Genomic DNA, 6,679 nt, shown 5'->3' with positions numbered 1-6,679 from the left:
TTAAAAGGACTTTCTTTGAGTATCAGTTCTTTCACTTTTGAAGCTGAAGATGCAATGGTATTTTTAATAATGACGACAGAAGTTGACTCTTAACCTATCAATCCCAGGCCTTTGGAATGATACCTCCTTTCCCCTTCCCTAATGTTTTAACAATTTACTCACGCCACAGCATACAAGTGTTTCCATTCTAAATGATAAGTCTAATTAATTGGTAGAATGTATTTCCATTTTTTTTAACATACTTGTTATGTATGGACCCCTAAAAGGTCATTTGAACTGGCTTTTTCAAAATTATGTTAGCTTATTATGGGATGACTATGCAACCATTGATAGTTCAATTATGTTTCAAGCATCTGGGAGTCTCCAATAGAGTTCTATATAAGACGTGTTCATTTTAGGGGTATACATTAGGGGTATACTAAAAATAAAAAATATATTTTCTTGAGAAAAGCATATTTGTTCAGTATAAAGTACACTTTTTTATATATATATAGACCAAAAGTGCTTATATTGCCTTCACCACAAATGAACAAAGTCATCATAGAATACTGAATAAAGTTTCGTAATGGTAACTAGAGTATTATGAGGAAGGTGACTGGGTCTCCTTCACAGGAGCATTTATAAGCTCCACAAACCTGCCACCAAGTGGATAGAGCTTGAAATTACAGAGAGCAGACAATGTTTGTAAAATAATGGAAGTATTCTTCTAGTATTTACTGGAAATTGATGTCTCTCTCTGTCCCAAAAATGTTATTGATTGCTGCATTCTGATTGTCTTTACAAACCATTTTGGGGAGGGATTGTGATTTGCAATTTGCTGAAAATATTGACCATGACTCTCACCAGAGAATCAATTATTGATTTCATCCATTTAAGGAGGGCAAATATTTACGTGTCTTTATATTTCAATTGGAAGTCACTGAAGAGGGAAAATTGCTTATTGGAGATATCCAATGCCTTGTACCTGAGTAGGATTGGTGCAATTACACTAGTAACAACATATTGTTACAGAGCACTTTACGGAGTGCATAGTTTTTGTAATTACAAAAGAGGATTAGGGACAGTTCCTTACACAGGTTTACTTCATAGGCATAAGTGGCACAGCATATGCTGAAGGCTGTGTCCAGATGTGGGGCGGCAGGTAGCCTAGTGGTTAGAGCATTGGACTAGTAACCGAAAGGTTGCAAGGTCGAATCCCCAAGCTGACAAGGTAAAAAATATGTCGATCTGCACCTGAACAAGGCAGTTAACCCACTGTTCCTATGCCGTCATTGTAAATAAGAACTTTTTTTTTTTATGAAAACAAAACAGTTTATAATATGGAACGTACAAATGTTTTAGGCTCTATTACCCATCAGTTGCTGTCTGTATAAGCTACAGTATGAGTCAGAGTGACTCTGAACTGCTGTGAGTTCATTTTGTCCCTGTAAAAATTTGAGCCTAAAAATGTTCTGTCCAAATACAACTCCTGGTGTTAGTTTGCCACCTTGTACACACAAACCAATGAATGGGGTACCTTTCCCAAGAAGGAATGTGATTAAAACACTGCTCGAGACATCATGTAGTTGGTGGCAAAACCAGGGGTGAATAATGAATCTTTCTCTGCAACTTCGACAACGTCCACATTAAGTATATTGGTTTCTAAGTATATACAGATATACATTTTACATTTTAGAGTGAATACTACATTTCCCTTTCAAAATTGACGACAAAATGGAGTTCAATTTATTCCACTTTTCCCTATGTAGCAATTATGAATGATATATCCCCGATCGAGACCCCAAATATGTTACAGCCCGGGATGCCATGGTATGTTTTTACACTCATCTTGGTCAAGCTAGGCTAAATTCAACATATCGGTAGATAGACTACCTCTATAACTTCAGTCTAACTTGTTTAGATGTTTTTTGCTCCGGGGAGGGTTGTGTGTTTGCTTTTTCCTTCCCTGGTTTACATTTGCTCTTCTTCAGATTTTAGTATACAATTCCTTCCATCCTAGTCAAATGTCCTAATCCGCTTGCATGCACCTCCCCTATATCAATGTGCTTTGGCACTATACTAAGCTTTTCTACATGTTAACTTTTACTATACAACAGGTCAATAATATCAGTCTAACTGTCTAACTGTCTTTCCTGCCTGCGTCTTTTTCCCCCAACACAGTTAAGCCAAAACCACGCCCAGGGGCGTTCTACTACACTCCCATTGACTAGCTAACGTTGTCTCACTCACAGGCGATGAAGCACCCAAAATTGGTGTGCTTTGTTTATTGGTTTATTGTTTATTGGCTGTGGAAAATGTTTGAATATAATTCAAAATATGAAATAAGCCCCCCCTGGTATTGTTATTTGTGGTCGTTTTGACAGTACAAGGGAGGGTCACATGAACATATTTTATGTTGGGGGGTTAATGGAACCTTGAGTTGCACCAACTCTCGTCTAGGGCCTCCAAAAGGCTAGAGTTGGCCCTGAAGATGGATTTTCTATTTTTTTTTGTGCCACAAACATCCTATTTAGAAATGTCCTTTTATTTGATTAAAAACCAAGCATAGCCTCCCACTTGGCAGACATCATTTCAATATATTTTTGATTTAGTTGGTGTCAACTAACATGAATTAAATGTGAATTAAATGTAGCCAATGCTATTTAATAAACTGTAGTATCAATCCACAGTGCACTGTGTGCCAGCCGAATTGGAGTTGATGGCAACGCAAACACCGTCAATAACCTACAGAACTTGAGACAAACACATCTAGTATTAAGGCATGGAAAGCCTTGATTGGCCAGTGAGTGGCCAAGCCATCATAACTACAACTTGTTTGCTAATCAAAACCCAGCCCTTTCACACTATAGCCAGCTATTTCACTCATAATAACTCCTATGAAAATAGCTAAAATCATTTCTGACCCCCCCCCCCCCAGACCTATAGAGCAGATGTTCTCCTATCAGAGCTCTTGCAGCATGAACTGACATGGTGTCCATCCGATCAGAGAATAAATCTAGTACTGAAAGCATGAGCTACAGCTAGCTAACACTGCAGTGCATAAAGTGTGTTGAGTAGTTGACTCAAAGAGAGAAAGAAAAGAGTTGATTTGTTTTGAACAAATTCATTTCTTCAAAACAGGAGACGCAGCAGAGCTATATTTAGTTGTATTTTTTTTCTTCGTCTTAGTTTCCCTTTCACTTACTTTGCTAATGCAGCTAATTTAACCTACTCAACAACTTGACTCAAACAGAGAGGAAAGAGCTAAGGCTATCCAACACTGCAACTTTTCCAAGTCAACGTAAGCTTTCCGTTTTATTAATTTATTACCACCGGAGCCCACCAGTGTGCCCAACTGCTTGCTGTACACTGTACTGTGTGATTGGATTGTGTGTTTACTAAAGCATTAATTCTAATTTGTAGACAATGACATTAGTGAATATGGTGACAACGATATAGGCTCTGTAGTGGTTATTAGTTATGGTAGGAAGGTTTGGCTTGAAGATGTTGTTGTGCCTGGTCACAGACAACTGTGTCCACAAGGGGAAAAGGCGAGAGGAGCAGAGTGTGTAGCTGCGAGAAGGAATTATACAATGGGCAAGGTGATGATGCTGTATGTGGCTGCTATGAAAGTGGACGGTGTGTGTGGGTGATCAAGGGGTGTATTCATTCTGCCGATTCCGTTGCAAAATGTTTCTTAAACTGAAATTAATAGCGGGCTGGCACAGTTGAGAGCTTCCTTTGACATTGATTGGTTTCATACAACCGCTCTCAACACTGCAGACTTCCTTGTTGGTTTTGTGTCAAATTTAGGCATATCTGTGACCTTTTCTGTGTTAAAGAAACCACAAAGCTTATTGCACTATAAAGACAATTCCCACACCTGTGCAGCACGGAAGTTAATGTTTGAAGCAGTGAATATGATAACTCCCTTTATACTAAAGGAATCACGAAGAGTCTCCTCATCCCTAAAATAAACATTGAGATATGTTTGCGATATTACTGTGCAACGTAGACGTTCTAGTTTCTTCCGAGATTGCGAAACAATTTGTACGTTGATGTAGTGCCCCATCAGTTATGAATGTTTCAACATCTGTTGCGAAGTCGTGTATTTTACCGTCACTTGCTGGTTTCAAAGAGCACGATAAACTACACTTACCTGTTCTAATGCGTCCACCAGCAAATCCGAGGCCATGATTGTGTTTCCGTTGTGGGTGCGTTAGCGAAGGCAACCTTCATTTGCATGCAATTAAAATATATGAATATGCATGACCACTTCCCGGAACAGTGGAAGAACTGCTCTGACGCACGGCATGAAATAGACGTGCTTCACTCGTACGGTGTCAAAGAGCATCAGAGGCTGCCGAACTATTGTCAGAAGTCTGACGAGGTGTACTGCATGGTTTTAGATGGTCTAACCCCACTATTCCAAAGAGAGTGACACATTTATTTTTTGAGAGCGGTGTTTGAACTAGAGCTTAGCCAGCTACCGTAACAACGTGGCTTCTACACATACTGTAAATGAATGAATGGGGAAATCTCACTCGTATTTTCACTTGGTCAAAACTTTATACATCAAAACGACCAGAAAACATGTTTATCTTAACTGTGAATTAGTGGTCTCTAGAATTTGAAAACAATGCTTATAAAAGTTACAAACCTGAAAACAGGATGTACAGTTGATTTCTTCCAACGGTCACGGACCGAGACGTGCATGCCTGCAGCTCCCCCTAGTGGTAACGCAAAGTATCCATGTGTATTAATGCAAAAACCATGGACTAGGCTACAATAATAAAGTTGTGCACAAACCAGGGTTTTTCCAATCGTTTCGTTCTGAAAATAACCATTTATTTATTATGTTCCATTCGATAGTTACATGCCCATCCATGTGAGAGACGCAGACTCGATCTCGATCCTTTTAGTCTTTACTGAAGACTCATTTCTTCAGTAGGTCCTATGATTGAGTTTAGTCTGGCCCAGGGGTGTGAAGGTGAACGGAAAGGCACTGGAGAGATGAACTGCCCTTGCTGTCTCTGCCTGGCTGGTTCCCCTCTCTCCACCGGGATTCTCTGCCTCTAACCCTATTACAGGGGCAGAGTTACTGGCTTACTGGTGCTCTTCCATGCTGTCCCTAGGATGGGTGCGTCACCTGAGTAGGTTGAGTCACTGACGTGATCTTCCTGTCCGCGTTTGGCGACCCCCTCGGGTTCGTGCCGTGGGGAAGATGTTCGTGGGCTACACTCAGGCTTGTCGCAGGGTAGTAAGTTGGTGGTTGAAGATATCCCTCTAGTGGTGTGGGGGACTGTACTTTGGAAAAGTAGGTGGGGTTATATCCTGCCCAGTTGGCCCTGTCCGGGGGTATCGTCGGACGGGGCCACAGTCTCCCAACCCGTCCTGTCTCAGCCTCCAGTTTTTATGCTGCAATAGTTTGTGTCGGGGGGCTAGGGTCAGTCTGTTATATCTGGACTATTTCTCCTATCTTATCCGGTGTCCTGTGTGAATTTAAGTATTCTCTCTCTCTCTCTCTCTCTCTCTCTCTCTCTCTCTCTCTCTCTCTCTCAGAGGATTTGAGCCCTGTGACCATGCCTAAGGACTACCTGGCCTGATGACTCCTTTCTGTCCCCTGTCCACCTGGTCATGCTGCTGCTCCAGTTTCAACTGTTCTGCCTGCGGCTAAGGAACCCTGACATGTTCACCGGACGTGCTACCTTGTCCCGGACCTGCTGTTTTCGACTCTCTCTCTCTACCGCACCTGCTGTCTCTAACTCTGAATGCTCAGCTATGAAAAGCCAACTGACATTTACTCCTGAGGTGCTGACCTGTTGAACCTTCTACAACCAATGTGATTATCATTATTATTATTATTTTTATTATTTGATCCTGCTGGTCATCTATGAACGTTTGAACATTTTGGCCATGTACTATTATAATCTCTCCTCCAGAAGAGGACTGGCCACCCCTCAGAGCCTGGTTCCTCTCTAGGTTTCTTCCTAGGTTCTTGCCTTTCTAGGGAGTTTTTTCCAGCCAACGTGCTTCTACATCTGCATTGCTTGCTGTTAGGGGTTTTAGGCTGGGTTTCGTATAGCACTTTGACATTGGCTGATGTAAAAAGACCTTTACAAATACATTTGATTGATTGATCTGAAAATAAACATACTGAAATGGCTGCTTCAGGCCTCAATATTACCAAAGGGCCCCTGCAGAATCTTAAAAAAACAAACAAACAAACAACAATCCACACGTGTGCTACAGATCTAAGAGCATTTTGTTTTCAACACATCCCTTCTAAGAGTGCACGATCGGAATATGACAAACCTCAGGTTCTCCCTAAAACTCAACTAAGGCCTTTCTATTACTTTGAGGAAGGTCCTTCCCCCCTTTATCTATATTTCTATTTGAGACGCTGGAAAAGTTCACAGTGGTAGTGAAGAGAAGGGGATAATAATGCCGACCCTGAATTCACTTATTACCACAACTGGCGTCAGGAAATGGATGAAGCTCCAGGGGGAGAGAAAGGCTGCATTTCCATAATCATTCACTCTCTTTCCTTTATGTTTCAATGAAAGAGGTCGCCTAAGGGCCCACTCAAACTTCCAACTTTAATTAACCAAGACATCCATCTGATTGTGTCACATCTCCTTCTCGTCTGGCAAAGACCTGGGAATAATGCAACCCACCTCCACAACCCAGGCATGTCAGA

General features: G+C 41.2%; 1 long non-coding RNA gene across 1 annotated transcript; it reads left to right on the top strand.

Annotated features, from left to right (window-relative positions):
• The first annotated feature begins 3,002 nt into the window (after nucleotides 1-3,002).
• Nucleotides 3,003-6,145, top strand: LOC135564869 (uncharacterized). The gene is made up of 2 exons (XR_010461289.1): nucleotides 3,003-3,280; nucleotides 5,542-6,145. It is a non-coding gene; the product is annotated as an uncharacterized LOC135564869 (long non-coding RNA).
• The last annotated feature ends 534 nt before the right edge of the window (nucleotides 6,146-6,679 follow it).

This window comes from Oncorhynchus nerka, linkage group LG3 (genome assembly GCF_034236695.1).
Source record: "Oncorhynchus nerka isolate Pitt River linkage group LG3, Oner_Uvic_2.0, whole genome shotgun sequence".
Taxonomy (NCBI): domain Eukaryota; kingdom Metazoa; phylum Chordata; class Actinopteri; order Salmoniformes; family Salmonidae; genus Oncorhynchus; species Oncorhynchus nerka.
The sequence above is the reverse complement of the archived record's forward strand: the minus strand, read 5'-3'. Positions and strand labels throughout refer to the sequence as shown.